Below are 18790 nucleotides of genomic sequence, written 5' to 3'. Positions count from 1 at the left end.
CATTTCTAGCCCAAATTAATGGAAACAAAAGGTAATAATGGAAAGGATTCATCCCATCTACGGTCGTCTTTGGTGAGTTGTTTATCTCGTATGCATATGTGCTGCCCATGAAGACATGGAAGGTGGACTCGCATGGTCCTGGTAAGGTGTGGAGAATAATTCTTGTGGGAGTAGTTAGTTCCTTTACGGGCGTACCGTATCGTGCAAGGTTAGTGTCTTAGACTGTAGAACCCTTAGCAAGGCGGCCTTTTCAATAAACTAAGTAATTGAAAGATATTCCTCTGCATCTTAAACAGAAACTCCCCAGCTGTAATTCTAATAATCCCTTCGGAACAAGTCTAAATGGATGCATAATAAAACTATTACTACTTTTTAAAGGGTTGTAAGAACGGTACGGGGCTTACAGAATCAAACATTTGTTCGATAAGGAACACTATACGGATAATACTCGGTGACATTTTAGCTTGCTACCACAGGTCGGTAGATGAGTCGTAGTCCTAAGACTACGCTAAAAGGATTTTGTTTTGGCCAAATTCAATTTGTTTATGCAACATAATTGCCCTCGAGAGCGAAGCGGTGCTTATCTAGCGATCTACTAGCTTTTTGAAGCCATTTTTAAACTATAATTTATGATTAGCCTTGAGTTTTCTCCTTTTTTTGTGACTACTTCATTATTGGACCTCAATTTCTTTCCAGCTAGCATTCTTTTCAGGTCTGTGAATAGGAAATAGTTTGTTTCCTGTGGTTTTGTCACATATCGACACCAAAATTCGGCTTTACTGTAGTTTAAAAGCTTCAAGTCATCCGTTGATCTGATCGTTCGTGAGCTCACGTGGCACTCCAAATATTCCTTAATATCGTTAGAACTTCTGCATTTCTCATCAATGTGGTTTCATGGTTATTCAAAGCCTATATATTTTATGGAATTTTTGAACATTTTTTTTTTTGGGGGAAAAAATTCTCTTTCGGGTGATCGCTGCGTTTTGCACCGGTTGTGTCACTTATTAAGCTATTGTTTGGTTTGAACAGTGTTTTAGCCCACCTAATCCATGCTTATCCATGCTTTGCAGCTATATCAGAAGTTGCTCCTCTCAAATCACTATAACTCATCATCTAATCTATTGACATTGACATATTGAAATTCATACATGTGTGTTTTGAACGTTGACCCAACTGGCAAAAACTGTAATTCATTTGTTGTGTCACAATCTTCAACATAAGGATTACAACTTATGTACCCACTTATTATGTTGATTATCCTTCCGTTTGGCTATCCTTTTGGCTAAAGTTGATGACAGATGTTTGTCAAACGGAAAGTCAAAATTTTGCATTGCCTGAGCCAAACGGAAACGTGTGTTAGAACGAAAGTTTTCCGCCAGTCAAGTGCAACGGAAAGTATAGTTTGCATTCATAGAAACCATGTTTAAGCGAAAATCGATAGAAAAGTGTATATATTTTACGTATGATATATGGATATGTTATGACAATCATTTTGAAGTCGTTTTAGTGATTTTATTTGGTGGTTTGCAGGAATTATTCTGAAGCAAGAACCACCAAAGTCCGTCACGAAAAAGTTTTCCTCCACAAAAAGTATATCATAAAACTAAACTCATTAATTAGTTAATGATTCTAGTCAAAATTAACATTTAAGGATAGGTTTAATTCGAATGAAATCATCTGTGAATGTATGAACTGAGCAACCTGTGCCTGTATAAATGTATTGAAAAAGTCGACGAAACATTGGTCGACTCTTACGGGTGACCATAATACAAATTTGCTTTCCGTTTGATTAGAATCTTTCCGTCGGAAAGTTTTCCGTTTGGCTTTGACAATCAGGCCTTATGTTAGGGCGACTCGGTGGTGTAGGCGACAGCGGTACTGGTCTTCAAATCCCATCCGGACCGGATTCCTGGTAGTGAAGTCAGTCCTCACGATCCAACAAAGTCGTATCGGCAAGTCTAGTAAGCCATGGCCGGCGTGACCTTTAGAAGGTCGTTATCGGCCAAGAAGAAGATGTTGGTGCCAGATATTTTGTTTTGTTGCCCCTGAGCTGCTGCTACTAATGCTGCAGTTGATTGGGACATTTCAAGTGCATAAAAAATTTACAAAATCACATTGATGATATGTGTTCCTTACTGAGACTTTAATACACCAAGTTTTGTTCTGTATTACGAATGACACGCTACAAACTATATCTTCATACAGCACCTCAGTGAACCATGTGCTATCGAGTAAACCCATTTTTGTTTCCGTTTTGCTTACGCCAATCACGTACTCGCGCGAAATTATGGTGCCACGTTTTTGACCATCCATTCCAAACGGTAAACGCTGCGGCACAGAGAACAGTAAGGACAAAGGAGAAAACAAAATTGAATTGCTCAAATTACACGTTTCTTTGATGCACAAAAGCACCGTACTGCGCGTACTAAATGCTGAGGAATTGCGAACTGTTGAGGTTCGGGTCCAAATTTCTTTTATTGCATTCCTGCGAATAGCGGCATAGAGTCTCGAACTGGCTGGGTACCTTTACTGCTTTCCTTAACAGCTGCTCGACTTCTTATCGAAAGAGGAATTTTTGACTAGCGAAAAAAATATGCGACTTGGTTAATACCCGTTAAGAGCAAGATGGTTTCTTTGATTTAACTATATAAAATTTAAACACTTAACATACAGACAGGACAATACGGCGTACATAAATTGGAAGTGGAACATTACGGCCTTGTTATTCTCGCGGATGTTGTAAATTGTAGATTAGGCAAAAAGTTTTGAACACAATCAAATAAACTGAAACATTCGAAGCTATAATAATGTTCAACGATTATCGATTCGGTACCGATGATTTGATTGATAGTTCATCCATGATTGTGAGCCTTGATGATAGTTATTATTGTGGATTTCAAATCAAGGGAAAGATAATTCCATGCAGGTGTATTTAGATTCAGCCTTGTACTCTTTTGAAACCGAATCTTCTTCACTGCGAATGAGCAATAAAGCAAGTCGTACCGAGGTTTGCCGAGGTACTCATTTTAGAATCTGATGCTTTCAATCGTTTGTTTTTTTTGCACCAGGGACAAAAAGAATCAAATCAATACATCACCACTGAACCGAAGACATGTGTATTGTACGTGTGGGAAACGTCTTACGAATATAGCATATCAAGTGGAGTTTTTTGCAGAGTTTTTGGCCTTACTTAGAGCCTTTGTCATCCGTCTGAATAGGAAATCCAATTTTTCAATTATTAATAACCTATCCATTTAGTTATGAACATTCTTGGAACATTCAATGAACATTCCATATTTTGTGAGCTCGGAACTCTGCAAAAATCGACCTAAAAATAGATTAAGGTTTTCTAGGCATTGTTACTAAAAACATTGACAGTCGTAAATATATCTACTGTATACTAAATATTACTCAAGTCTTTCTAGCACCGGCAATAACCATGCGTGATTTCGTCGATTCTCTGCCGATCGCACAGGCCTGCCACTTTTCACCTCCAACGAAGCACTGGCCAGTGCCGCTAGCCAAACTTGATTATGTCTTATTGTTCTGTCGAGATCGTGTGACTTGAATTCATTATCCGTGCGCTAGACATCGTTTGTAGCATCCGCAACACTTCCACTGCTGCTGTTACAACCGTTGCCGCTGCCACGAAATATTAACGTCGCTGCTACCACGCTACTAATACCATCACGTTTCCACTTCTCAACCCATCCACCCGATGCGCAACTCATATCCGCTCCCTGGTACCACTTTCAGGGATGTTCCAATGGCTCTCTGTATCTGGCGCAGCAACCTTTATGGCAGGCTCGGCATTACTATGGCCAGTATGTAAGCTGCCATCGCGTACGTGTCGTCTCAAATTTTGGCCGTTTGTGTACGTGCTCTGTGTGAACAAGTCCTTTTCAGAAGCTAAAAATCATTATTCTGCTGCCTTGTACCTAGCTTCCTGGGGCGGGGCTCCCAGTGATAACACTGATTTTGAATCGATTTTGTTATACTTTCACCCACTTGGTTGTGCCTTCCGAGCAAAAAGTTGTTCCGAGTCTAGGTGAGGAATATTTGTTTTTGTTACGAAAGAAACTTTAAAAAAATGCATAACAAAATTCAATCAGCCCAGTACGCAACACAACATAAGATATTCCAAAATACCACACTACGAAAACTTTCATAGAAAGCGCCAAAAATGCGTCAAAAAAGTGTTTTTTTTTTTTTAAGTTCAACCTACGTGGCGTGTGGTTACACTTTTTTTCCGAAAAGACAAATATATTATTAATTACAACTAGCTACAGGACCAACGAAAAAACAAACCCCACCCGATCTGTTGCTAGGCTTTCTGCTGATTGAGTACATCATGCATAGACAGCATAGCCGGTGCGTCTTTGCCATCACGCTGGAAATACTCGTAAAAGCGTCATGAATGAAACATGGTATGTAAGTCATAAAAGCATTATTCTTCCATCAGAGACAATCGTTTTATCATTGCTCAGGTCTGTAAGCTTTGTCACCGTGCTGGACGAATCACACGCGGTAAGTACAAACACAGGGAAGATTAGAAAGAAAGGTGAATCCTCTCGGTCACAGGTCACGAACCCTATGGAACGTTACGAAATGAATCGTTAAACGCCACGATCTTGCACGAGACTGTATGAAAAATTCAACACATCCTTCACACAACCCACTTCGGCAAAAGGGCACATGCAAGGCGAGCTATTTCGAAGAAGGAAATTTAATCGGCATAGTAAACTTGCCACACAAGACTGCTTCGTGAAAGAGACCAATGCAAACATCTTATTTCGTGAGACATTTGTGAGCAAAAGCGAAATACCAGCTAAAGTGCAAGATGAAAATAAAAACCCCTTACTCTGCGTTTACATTAGTAGCGATTTTCCTGTTGCGGCTTTGTTTAGCACAATTTTCCCGCTGTCAAATCTGAAGCTCCATATAAAAAAAAATGTTACCATAAATAGTGATATTTTATAGAAAAATCGTTTGTTTTAGTCAACTGTTTAATATTAAGATCACATAAAGCTCATCAATCCATATTATTGCACAAAGTAACCAGCAAAGATGTCAACCGAGTATGCCCGAGATAAGGCAAAGAATAAGGAGGAAATGCCTTATCAATATAATTGTTTTTTTTTTCACAAGCGGTGTGAACAATACGGCACTGGACCGTCATAATTAATTATAAATAAATAAATAAATAAATAAATAAATAACCAGCAAAGCAAAGCAAGCAAGCTTAATAATGTGTTACTGCTGATATGGTAAACTGCTGCTTACGTACTATTCTCTATTCTCATAATGAAATGGATCCAAGACATGGTGCGTTGTAGATTCCCCTTCACAAAACACGCTCTAATTTCTAGAGTAAAAGTGTTCCTCGATAAGAATTTTATTGTAAAGAACGGTTCAAGTGGCTGTCGTCGCTGGGTACCATAAGGACAACTCTGTACGATTCAACGACCAAAACTGAAGTCAGCGATCTGGCAAAATGCGTAATAGCATCAGAAAAAGAGGGATATCTGGATAATTCGATCGCAAAATAGGAGAGAGGATAGAAGTTTTGTTTTTAACGCGTAGGACCATCACATTGAACAAAGATACAAACGGAAAAACAGTACTAACTTATTTATATAAATGTAAAAGAGTATATGTTGAGGTTCGTTAAAAGAAAAAGTTTTGGACAACGATCGTAAGAAAGACGGCTGCAGGACGAAGCCCTTGTTGTAGGTTGCAACAGTTAGAATTCCTCTTCTTCTTGGCTTAACGACCTCTAAGATCATGCCGGCCATAGAAAAATGGCTTTCCAGACTGCCGATACCTCGTAACTAGGTCTTATTCAGACCTCACTACAGGGGGACGGCGCCGCTGTCACCTACACCACCGGGCCGCCCCCGGTGGTGTAGGCCATTATAGATAATAACAATTAAAATTATTATTATCTTTTTTTGCAAAGCTGAAAATGTGGCCGTAATACTTAAATTTATTTGATTTAATATTAGGTATGACGGCACGTCACCATATTGTCAACACCATGTGTTCCCATGAGGCGCCCTCTAACATTCTGTCTTGATATTGGATAGTCCAGTGTTGAGAAGTGCATTGTCCATAGTATTGATAATCGTTTCCGTTATTTTCATCAAGTCGGATGTCAGGAAAGCAAATTTCTCTCGTCGAGAGAAATCCAGTGGTTGACGATCGCAAAAAAAAGAATCACTTTCCGAAAAATTACTAACTCCTACTCGACTTTATTATTTAATTTCGATTAGATCTGTGCTGCACAGATACGGCAAAAATATGAAATAATATGGAACACAGCGCATTTTGTATGAACAGGGACGTCATTGAACCCATTAGGATGACTTAGTAAAATCCAAAGTTTTCATGAACGAAGAATTGAGAAATTGATGAATTTACATGTCGATCGCTGAACTATACACCGGCGATTCAATCAGCTAGCGAAACAAACTAAAGACATTGTAATTCGCCAAAAAGTGTCCCCCCGTAGTGAAGACTGACTAAGAACACTAAAATCGCGCTCCGCCGTCTCTTGATTTAACGGAATTCAGCTGATTTAGCGTCACTAACAGGATGGCTGATAAGTCCCCGGTCTAACAAAGAAAAACACATTTTTTTGTCAAAATTCGTTTTTATTATTCAACATAGTTCCCTTCAAGAGCGATACAACGATTATAACGACCTTCCAATTTTTTGATGCCATTTTGGTAGTACTCCTTCGGTTTTGCCTCGAAATAGGCCTCAGTATCGGCGACCACCTCTTCATTGCAGCCAATTTTTTTCCCTGCGAGCATCCTTTTGAGGTCTGAGAACAAGAAAAAGTCGCTGGGGGCCAGATCTGGAGAATACGGTGGGTGGGGAAGCAATTCGAAGCCCAATTCATGAATTTTTGCCATCGTTCTCAATGACTTGTGGCACGGTGCGTTGTCTTGGTGGAACAACACTTTTTTCTTCTTCGTTCTTTATTCGTTCGTCAAGCAACCAAAAGTTGCTTGACAAAAGACGCTCTGTGTCACAAACTAATTGACATACAGACGTCAAATTTTGACACGAATCATTTGAAGGTTGGTGCTATATAAAAATAATATGCATTTAATACTAGCGGCGCATTCTATGTGTCAGACCGGGGACTTATCAGCCAACCTGTTACCTCGTACAGTTCAGGGTGTGTATATTTCAAATTTGAATTTTTTATACGCCTCCAATACATCACAATGATAGACTCTACAAACTCCCGAAGCGTTACTGCCATTCTTGTCTTAATGTTTCGGTCGTTAGACAATATAAGTATTTGCATTATTGTCGAATCACAAGTATCATAAACAATAAACAACAAACATTTCTTCATATCGGTGATTTTCTATTGAACAGTTAAATAGCCCTCAAACGTCAAGACCATCTATGCCATTAAAGTATTGAGGATAAGGCAAGCAGCTGTTATTCTAGTACTTATTCGGGTATCTAACCTTTTTAATCCCTTCAACAGAACGGTTTAGTATTTTTAATCCTCTTGTGTTTGAATTATAGTTCCTTCAAAGAGGTAATATTTATATAATAGCAATTCACTCAATGGACAATACGGCACTGGACCGTAATAATAAAATGTAAATAAATAAAACACTCAATGCTTCTAATACTGAATTGACAAAACAATATAGAGAGCTCTTGAGCTTCCAATTCTATTGCGCTGGATGATTCCATTAACAAAAAAATTAATAATAATAACAAGTGATAATACAATTGGTGTTATTTTGAAGTTCTTCTGGTAGTTTTGTAGTTTCGGTATTATAAATGTTTCATACACCGGTGTAATAAAAACTATACGCTCGAAACCGACCAAAAGTATGGGCTTCACAGAATTGCTTACTCGAAAGTTCCTAATTATTTTGTGCTTCATTTATATTCGTTTACACACATTGATTTGACGATGAGGTTTATCAGTGGTGATTACACAAACTCCGAAAACCTCCGGGGAGAATGAATATTTGACCAATATTCTAGCAAATGTCAACAAACATGCGAACCATGCCATGATTGTTTATTAGGTTGGTAGATTCTTCGCAGAAGTAAGCTACCGCTGCCGGAAACAAATCAGCCCAATATATACTTCGACTGCCAATCAAGCAGATTTCTTGCAGATGAAAAATAAACGCTGAGAGGCATAGCGCATCGCACACGCCTAACCAAGGTATAGTTGTGTCTGGTATCTATCTTTGCAGAAACAAATCGCATCACTTTCATTCGAAAGACTTAGGACAAAATTGGCATTTGAGTAAAAACGAAAGCACAAAACAATTTACGTTTAATGTTCCTATTTGTACATTTGTTTGTTAAATGTACATTGGATATGATTCAAGTAATTGTCATAAAGACAAGAAAGAAAAAAAGATCTAACCACAAGAAGAAAGCAATGAAAAGAAAAAAAAAACGTTGATTGTATTAATGGTGAAGGAAACCGAAGTTATTGTTTGTCTATTGGACGATTTAGACGATTTTCGATGCCTTGCTCCACCTGGTGAAACTACTTTTCTATTTAAAAATGTATCACAAGCCATTCATGAACTTGACACTTACACAAACACTTCAGCTATCAATTCTCTTGGAATGCTCAGTGAAGTGCAACAAATTCGGTTAATTCGATCTCAATAAATCTGTGTTTGTGCCATTAATAACAATTTGTTCGCTTCTTTTGATTTCCTTTTGTCGAACTGTACACAACGAGGGGACGCAATTCGGGCGTATCGATTGTCCGAAGAACATATTTTTTGTTCAAGCAGTGACGATAAATTTAAATTAGAATTTGCATAAACAGTTCCGTTGCTTTGAGTGGAAGAAGCCCTGTTATGGAAGAGCCGAAAACATGTTTTGCACAATTTAGAAAAGCAAGGGCGCACAACCGTAGTAAGGGGACACCGGTGCCGGTCTACACACGACAGGATCTGTGTTCAAATCTCAACCGGCCCATTCTCATCTAGTGAGGACTAACTATGCAAATACGTGGTAATAAGCGTCTAGTGAGTGGGTGAATCGATGGACGACATGACCTAGTAGGTTGTAGGTAGCCAAGAAGAAGAAGAAGAAAAGCCATGAACACAAATTAAGAGAATGACAAAACTATGAAGTTGACTGTTTTTAAATTCTAATTTTCTATTCTAATAATAGTATACTGCGTATACCGGATTCATTGTTATTGCCATGGTTTTGAAAATATTTTCGGAAATTACTTTAAGATTGTTCTAATCACTTGTGGTAATGCCTGGTACTATTACTTGGTTTAGTACCCTTAGTTTTACTCTATTTCAGCCACAACGGATCGAACAGAGCATCTTAAATTCGAAGGCCTCTTCTCCAGAGAATCATTCGATCCGATTCCGATCTTGGAAAATTTTCCGATCATATATGTAGTCATACGGTTCTTTTAAAAAGGTGATAGTTATGGTCGTCAAAACAAACGTTCAAGGCAAAGTAAACTGACGGTGAAAGATAAACGAAGAATTCGTAGAGAAGCACTGAATATAAAGCGAACGGTATCGCAACTTCGTGCAAAATCTTTTTCTCTAGACGACGTGACAAGACGTGAAAATCTAGGCTACTACAAGACGTGAGCAATACTTTCTAACCAATAATTAAAATTTACTTGGCACAAATCACTCTGCAAGCCCAACAACTTCCTGCAGGAACGAATGGAGACATGTAGTTTTTTCCGGACAAGAATATATTAAACCTTGACTCGATGGAAATTAGTTGAATCATGCCGAGGCGTTGAGAACTTCTAGGACTCCGAAAGTTCCGAAAACTTGTTTTACAATCCTAAACGCAGTTTTCGCTGTCATCGATCTGGTAGCGTGTACTTCTGGCCATTTTGAATACGGATCGGCGATGATGAGGAAGTAGACTCCATCTACTGGACCTGCGTAGATATGTATTCTAGACCATGGTTTCGATGGTATAGGCCAAGATTCTAAAGTTGTTTTTGTCGTTGTCTTCCCCGCAATCGGACATGGACTGCAACATTTCACAAAATCCTCAATTTCTTTATCGATGCCAGGCCAGTACACGGAACTTCGAGCTATCGCCTTCACTCGAACTATACCCGGATGTCCTCGATGAAATTGTTGCAGGATTTTCTTTGACACATGTTCGGTACAACAACTCTGTCACCGTACATCACACAGCCATTGACAACTGTCAGCGATTCGCGTTTAAGATAGTAGGGTTGAACTGCAACTGGAAGATTCTTGGAACTTGACCATCCTTCACGTATAAACTTGCAGCTGGCTTGTAGAGTTGTATTTGATGTGGTCGCTTTCCGAAGTGCTTCGAAAGATATCGGAACTTTCTGTGATGTATCGGAAAGAATGCTCGATAGATCCTTTTCTGAGCTGAGTGCTGCAATCACGTACTCTTCTTCTGGTTGATTATTTCGATCGATCAACCGTGATAATAAATCTGGAAATCCGAAATCTTTTGTGGATATATATTGAATTTTGAAGTCGTAGTGCAACATGGCAAGTGCCCATCGTTGTAAACGGTTCGCGGTGTGAAGTGGAATAGCTTTCTTAGATCCAAATATGGAGAGTAATAGCTTTTGGTCTGTGAGTAGTGTGAAATGACGTCTCAATAAATATTTGTGAAATTTGGTCACTGCATATACCAACGCTAAAGCTTCTTTTTCCGGTTGTCCATAGTTCCGTTCTGCGGGTGTGAGTGTTCGAGAAGCATGTTGCACAGCTTTAAGTTTTCCATTAGGAAATTGATGAAATATGACTGCACCAATCCCAGAGTTTGATGCATCAGCTGCCACAATGATCGGTAACTTTGGATCGTAGTGCATTAGGAGTAACTTTGACTGAAGTGCTTCCTTGAACCGGATGAAAGCTTCTTGGCACTCTGATGTCCATCGCCATTTCGATTCTTTCTTCAAGAGCTGATCCATGGGGTAACGTAATTCGTGCAGAATCTTCCATAGAAATTGACTGCTCCAAGATAAGAACGTAGTTCGGACATATTGCTCGGAGATGGAATCATAGCAATGGTTTTTATCTTCTACGGGTCTGGACGTATGCCTTCTTTATCCACAGCGTACAGTACGTCCCAAGTACACGAGATATTGTGAGCAAAAGTGGCATTCGTCAGCTTTGACGTGAAATCCATACTCTTTCTATCGTGAGAATAACGTGTTGAGTGATTCCTTACGAGACTTTAGGTCCTTGCCGAAAACAATTACATCGTCAATGAATGATCGGATTCCTGGAATATCTGCTATCATTCCATCCACCAGACTTTGGGATGCTGGTCCATGTGCGACCATGTCTTGAAAATTTCAATCCACTCGATGCCTAGCAAATTAAAATTGCTTGCTGTTGTGACAAAACATCTGCATTGTTCGGTTTTGCCGTTGACATTCACAGTACACTGTAGTTCACCTGATTCCAAGTGATGCTGACCAAGTTCCAGGCCACATCTGTTGTCAGTGTACGTAGCAATACCGTACTGATACGGGTATGGTCCGACACCTCTTGAAGGTTAATATAGGATCTCCATACCCTACTCCGACTCAATACGTCCACGGCGTACAGAGTGGTAACATATCTCTCCAAATATCTGAGCTTGGGTACACGAGGAAACCCAACCCCCAACCCAACTAGCGTCTGTTCTCCATGTTAGGCTGGTTGTCCTTATGTCCTGGCATACTACGGGACTTTAATCAGTTAGGATGCGTAGGCCCTCCGACGAGACAGGGGGTTGGGGAAGAAGCCTTGCACCCCAACAGATACAGACCCACGTTGATCAACAGATACAGACCCACGCCACGGAATAAGGACTACGATTGGAAACTCGGGACATGGAACTGCAGATCCCTCACATCACCCGGAAGTTCCCGCATTCGTTCGGACGAAGTGAGGGTCCGTGGCTTCGGAGTAGTAGCACTTCAGGAGGTGCGCTGGAAAGGAGTAATGGAGCGTCCCTACCGAAGTGATTGATTGATCTACCAAAGCGGTGGACAAAAGCATGAACTCGGTACGGCGTTCCTGGTCATAGGTGAGATGTGAAAGCGAGTGATCGGGTGGTGGCCAATCAATGAACGGATATGCAGGTTGAGGATCCGCAGAAAGTTCTTCAATCTGAGCATTATCAATGTGCATAGTCCGCACCTTGGAAGCACCGATGACAATAAAGACCGTTTTTATACGCAGTTGGAGAGGGAGTACGACCGCTGCCTACAACACGACGTCAAAATTGTCATCGGAGAGTTCAACGCTCAGGTCGGACCGGAGGAGGTATTTAAACCCACGATAACAAGTTTGAGTGCCCACCAGCTGACAAATGACAACGGGCTTCGGCTTGTGAACTTCGCCTCCTCCAAGCACATGACCATTCGCAGCACCTTCTTCCAGCACGCACTTCGCTTCAGTTACACCTGGAGATCACCACTGCAGACATATTCCCAGATTGACCACGTTCTTATCGATTGAAGACACTTCTCGGATGTTAGGTCTTATTGTGAAACGCCAACGTCTTCTCAAACGTCACATAATTGTAACTTTGGTATTATGACTTTCCGTTTGGCTAAATCGCTTGCACTGCACCCCGTCCATAATGGTCTTGAGAGTTTCGAGCATGTTGTCGAAATCGTTCGAATCTCACCGGGGTCTCCTCCTGTTGTTGACTCTCCTGTTAGTTGTTCAACTTCTTTCTGGAGGGTGTCTTGCGAAGCGCGGGCTTCGACATCCGGGGCACGATTTTCTCTCGATCTCTCCAATTCCCGACTGAAACTTCGGACGATCGTAACTTCGGACAACAACGTAAGCAGCGAAATCCGAAGACGCATTGTTCAAGGGAATCGTACTTGCTACGAACTCCACAAACTCCTGCGATCCATAAGACTCCAACAACATACGAAATGCACGGCTTACCGCACCTTGTTACGTCCGGTAGTCCTCTACGGGTACAAGTCTTGGACTATGCTGACGTGTTCGTGACTTTCACTATGCCGGAAGGATTCGTTGGCTGGGGCACGTGATGAGGATGCCGGACTCATGCCCCACTAAGAAGTTCCTCATCAGCCATTCGGCACTAACAAACACTAGACACTTAAATTGATCTGCCTTCATGTTGTGAAATTCGGAATCTTCGCACGCTCGGTTCACTTTCGCCGCGTGAGTGATTATGTCATCCGCTTGGGATTTAACGAGCTGAAGACAGCGGTAACGTCTACTGAACGTTGAACTTTGCGAACCGAATATTTTCGTCAGTGTTTCCACAGTTTCTCTAAAGGTTGAATTCTTCGGAAGCTTCGTTATGATAAAATTGGTATTCTTGTTATGTGCTTGAGCATCCAACTTCCATAGTAACAGACGGACATTTTGACATCTTCTAGTGACCAGAGTTATGAATTTCTGCTGGACGCTGCAAATAATTACCTTTTCGTTTGGTGGATTAATACGGAAGAGAGTGAATTTCTTATTCGTGCCGGTATTTATACAAATAGGTTGAGTGCCTCTGGCACTCACTGTCTGAAGCGTGGGGTAACTTAACGAAACCGATCGTCCTTTTGGTTTCCTGGTCGCTGTTACTGGCGTTGTGTAAACATCTAGATCACAGGCATCTGATTCGAATGAATTTTCATACCGTCGAAAGCATTTTCTGAATGTTGAATCGTTTTGTGGATCGAAGGTAAATTCGCTCATGTTCATGGTCACGAATTGTTCTGCATCACTGGTTCCAGTTGTGGTCTCCGATAGCTTCTGCAGAGCTCCCAACATTTCTAGGTGAATATTCACTTCTTCTTGAGGCATCCTGCTTGCTTCTAGTTTAATAGTTCGAATTATCGTCGTCGCTAATTGTTAGATATCAAGCACCAGACTAACTTCACCAGGTTAACTGTTATTGTTGAAGCTTGTATTTGACTGACTCTGCAATCCCATCAATACCAGCTTTTATACCCAGTTTTCAAATGTCTACTGAGATTGATCTATATATTTTACTCAATGGTTACTGAGATTGTTTGAGTTTGACATAAACCGTCGTCTGCCATTTTTGACCATTCGGCCATTCCTTTAACCAAAAAAGGAGAGGCTTGTCTTCACATCTCCTCACTCGTTGCGTCTGTCGTTGCTGCATTAGCGGGGTTGTCCTTGCAACGACATCAGTGGGGTTGTCACTCGTCCATCTTCGTTGCCTCCAGATATCGCATATCTATTGGGTTACGAACTGCTGGTACTTCCGCTTACTGTTCTTGATCCAAGCAAGCACTGCCTGAGAGTCACTCAAACATACCTTACGCTGTTTCGATTCGCAGCTCTGTGTAAGTCGGGCTTCCAGCTTTTAATTCGAGTTGGGGAATAGATAGTTACTTGATAGGCGCTCTCGAGACTGCAAAGGATGTGTGCAAGTAGATGTGTGTAAAACGCGTTGCCACCAAAGTTCCTCAAGTACATACATGTAAGATAGAAATTGGAAACGATCTATTGCATAAGTTTATTCTAGACAAAACTCTGCTTCTTTCCTGACATCACTTGCTACTCGGAAGCTTCCACAGTTCCATACAACTCCCCGCTTTTAATGTTTACTTAGGCCCTTCTGTTTTGTCGTCAATCTTCCTAACTTCATTGCAATCATTTTCCAAAATACCCGTGATCTCATATGGTCCATTATAACCTAGGCTTAAACTTTTGCCCAATCCCGTACTGTGTTTTTGGAATTGCCACAATATCTCCAATGCGATATTCCCTTGATGGTCTTCTCCGGAGATTGCAGCATTTACGATTCTCTTGCATCCTTTCAATACTTAGCTTCGCCGTCATGCGTAATTCGTTTCGTCCTTCTATGAAGTCGTCTTGAAGCTCTCGTGATAACAGCATCCTCTTTCGTACGCATTTTCACACCTGTCATCAATTCGAAACGAGTAGTGTTGATAGTCCTCTGCGATGTAATAGTCTGCGTTTATGCGTTCTTTAGTTTTAAGCACTCCAAAATGTCCTTATTCGTGAGCAGATCGGATTATCTCCACTTCAATCGTTTTGGGCACGTTTATCACTCGCCTTCGTAGATAATACCGTTGATAACAGTGAATCCGTCAACATCCGAATCCGTGAATCCGTTCGTTCGAAGGTTGCTAAGATAACCTTGCCTCGGTCATCCTCCTTCTGCGTCGCTCGGATCTTTGCTGTGACGGATGTTGACACGATCATTACGTTAGCTCTTGAAAGCGCGTCAAAGTGCAGCATCTTCCCTCCTGCACGATGTTCCATAACCATGTCAAATTCTGCTGGAGCCAAAATATACTTGGTAATACGTGCATTCAACTTCTTCTTCTTTACAGAATCTTTAAACGCAATGCAATCGGTAACGATCGAAAACTTGCGTCCTAACAAGTAGCATCTGAACTTCCGTACCGATTCTACTACTGCTAGTGCTTCCAATTCGAACAAGTGATAGTTCTTTTCGGCACTGTTTGTAAGACGACTGCCATCATCGTCTGCTCTTTGCATTAGAATACCAGCTATCACCGTTTTATACGCATCCGTATGTACCTCAAAGTCTCCGTCATCTCGAATAATTCGTAGTACCGGGTAAGCGGATAGAATATCCTTTAACAGTTGGAATGAACTTACAGCTTCGTCGCTCAGTTGAACGAATCGATCCTTCTTAAGCAACTTCTATAAGGGACGTGCGATACTCGCAAACGAGGGCACGAACTTCCTAAAATAGCTTGCTAACCCTTGGAACCTTTGCAGTTGCTTCACGATTGTGAGTTGAGGAAACAGCTTCAACTTTTCAATTTTTTCCGGTGCTGGTTCGATTTTTTTTTTACCACTTCTTTTTCTAGCTGAGCTAAACGTCGAGGGTTTTCACACACTACATTAAAATCATTCAAGGTTATCGTCAGCTGATTATTGTTCGACATATTCTTTTGGGGCTGGGCTTATAATTTTTAATCGGACATTGCACTTGTTCACGATAATTGTACGGCACCACTATTTTTCGTACCACTGGCACCGGCTCCACTGTATTTCGTTCTCACTCGACACAATCCCCATTATTTTACACTCTTCATCAACTTCATCACCGTTTCATCACTTGCAAGCGGGAACTTTTTGCACTTTTACGTCAAAATGCTCGAGAGAAGCAGTTTCGAGCACAGCCTCAAAACACATGTTTTCGTTTTGCACCAGGCACTAGAAAAGTACGTCATGGTATAGATCACAATCGATGCATGTATCTACTGTGAATGTACCTTGTGCTTGGATTTCATTTCCACCAAATCCTTTGTACATCATCGTGGTATTGTTTAGATATGGTTTTCCGATTTATTCCTACGTGCAAATCGTCATAAGATTTACTGGAGAACAGGTATCAAACAAATATCTAAAACGATCGGTCTTATCTTCATCGATAGCATCGTTCCCAACGATCCTGTTTGCTTGTTAGTTATTTCTTTCTTCGTAGACCCGTCTTCATCATTGGCGAAACTTGAAAGTGGTTGGACACTACGCATTTGTTCTTCGTTGTTCGCACACATAACCAAATTTTTACGTCCTTGATCATCCTTGCCACATTCGCATGTTCGATGAACAAATGTGTTGCACTTGAAGCACTTAGGTCCACTATACTTTCGCGGACATTGTGCAGAGATGTGCGATTTTTCGCTACAGTTGAAACAATTTCGTCTAGTCTAAGGATCATTCTGTCATTCCCTTTGTCGCTTGTTTTTGTTCTTTCTGTTTTGCTTCCCAGATCGTCTTGTTTTGTTTTGTTTCTGGTGTTCTTACTGACTCTCTCGTAGTTAAATAGTTTTTTCTTCAGCTGTTGGATAGTCTTCTTCTTCTTCTTGGCTTAACGACCTCTAAGGTCATGCCCCGACCATCGAAATGGCTTGGCTTGGTAGTTGGTTAGTCTGTCCTCACTACGGGAGGACGGTCCTCTGGATGGGATTTGAACCCCGGTCCTGCCATTTGAAGACCGGCGCAGCTGTCGCCTACACCACCGGGCCGTCCCCGCTGTTGCCCGGATAGTATGAGCTTCATATAGCAGCGTTAGATGATGCTCATCATCGGTGACACCATTTACGATGTACTCGCACAAACTTGGTTCATCCAAATCAATTGGCAGTGCAATCCGTTGCATCTCGTAAATATAGTCGCGCATGGATTCAGTGGTCTTCCTCTTGCGATTCGTCAACGCTCGATGAATATCGCTTGCGCGAATGCGTGGAGCAAACTCCTTTAGTAGTGCCTTTTACAACTTTGCGAAATTACCAATACTGCGTACAGAAAACGCAAAACGTCTTGCAGTACCCGTAAGCTTCTTTCGGCACATTTTCAGTTGCTGTTCATCGTCCCATCGTGATGGTTTGCAAATGCTCTTAAGCTGCGTCAGCCAAATTCTTACGTCTTCTCCGTTCTCGGCACCAAAGGTTTCAATACTCTCTTCCATATCTTTGAAAGAGTATACTTTCGTACGTGTACGTGTATCATCTTCACGTGCATCGTTGTTGGAGTGTGAGCCGTCTTCCTCAGTAACACCATCATAATCGATTCTTCTTGATCGTCATTACCGTGTGTGTGGGCCGTCGTTCCCGTGCACAATGCCTTCATTAAACTGCACCGCGTTTTTATCACCAGCGTTAACACGGTTTTGATGATCACTCCCGTCGTTTTGATCGATTTCAGCCATCTTCTTATGCTTCACGATCCTTTTCGCCAATTCGTGTTTGCCACCCGTGGTCGCTAGGCCAACTCTTCGCAATTGGGTGTAAGACCGACCTTGGTAAAGTTCTCGCACAATTATTCGATCATCGTCGTCATCTTTTCACTTTCCTATTCTTTCACTACGATATGTATGGAACGTAGCAGTATTTTCCCCTGGATGGTCACGTGGCTTATTAAGCCTGGAGGATCGTTAAACACGCTCATCACAAAACTGAAAACTTCTCTTTTTGTTGGATTATCGCTTCGTAAACATTTAGGTGAGAATCTTCATGACGCAAGGCATTCTATTTTTTCACTGCACGCTAGGGAGTGAAAACTCACTCACTCACTCATTCATGTTGGCCTGCTCTTTCAAAGAGCACGTCCTCGTGACCTTAGCCGCCTATAAGACCCTGTCCCAGATCTTATTCTGAAGACTTGCCCCCCTTGCTACAGATTTCATCGGCAGCTACCAAGTGGGGTTTGTTGGAGGCAAATACACCACCGACCAAATCTTCACTCTTCGGCAGATCCTCCAGAAGTGCCGAGAGCGCCGGATCCCTACGCACCAGCTGTTTATCGACTTCAAGGCGACCTACGATACCATCGATCGGAATGAGCTATGGAACATAATGCAGCGGCACCACTTTCCTGGATAGCTGATCCGGCTGTTAATGGCCACCATGAATGGGGTGCAGTGCAGAGTGAGAGTATCGACCATGTTGTCGGAATCGTTCGAATCTCCCAGGGTTCTGAAGCAAGGGGACACACTCTTCTGTCTACTGTTCAATATAGCCTTGGAAGGTGTCATACGAAGCGCGGTGCTAGACAACGATATCGGTGGCACGATTCTCTACCGGTCTCTTCAATTTCTTGGCTTCCCTGATGACATTAACATCGTTGGCAACACGACAGCGAAGGTGTGTGAGGCGTTCACCCGACTGAAACGTGAAGCAGCAAGAATTGGATTGATGATCAGAACGATGAAGACAAAATCCTGCTTGCCGGAGGTTCTGATCGTGATAGATCCCGAGTGGGCAGCAGCGTGTTAGTCGACGGTGACAACCTCGAGGTGG

General features: G+C 41.6%; 1 protein-coding gene across 1 annotated transcript in view; it reads right to left on the bottom strand.

Annotated features, from left to right (window-relative positions):
- The window catches only part of LOC126562156 (CXXC-type zinc finger protein 1-like), a 154409-nt gene that overhangs the window by 43914 nt on the left and 91705 nt on the right, over positions 1 to 18790 (bottom strand). The window lies entirely within an intron of this gene.

Source organism: Anopheles maculipalpis, chromosome 3RL (genome assembly GCF_943734695.1).
Source record: "Anopheles maculipalpis chromosome 3RL, idAnoMacuDA_375_x, whole genome shotgun sequence".
NCBI classification, from domain to species: Eukaryota; Metazoa; Arthropoda; class Insecta; order Diptera; family Culicidae; genus Anopheles; species Anopheles maculipalpis.
The sequence above is the reverse complement of the archived record's forward strand: the minus strand, read 5'-3'. Positions and strand labels throughout refer to the sequence as shown.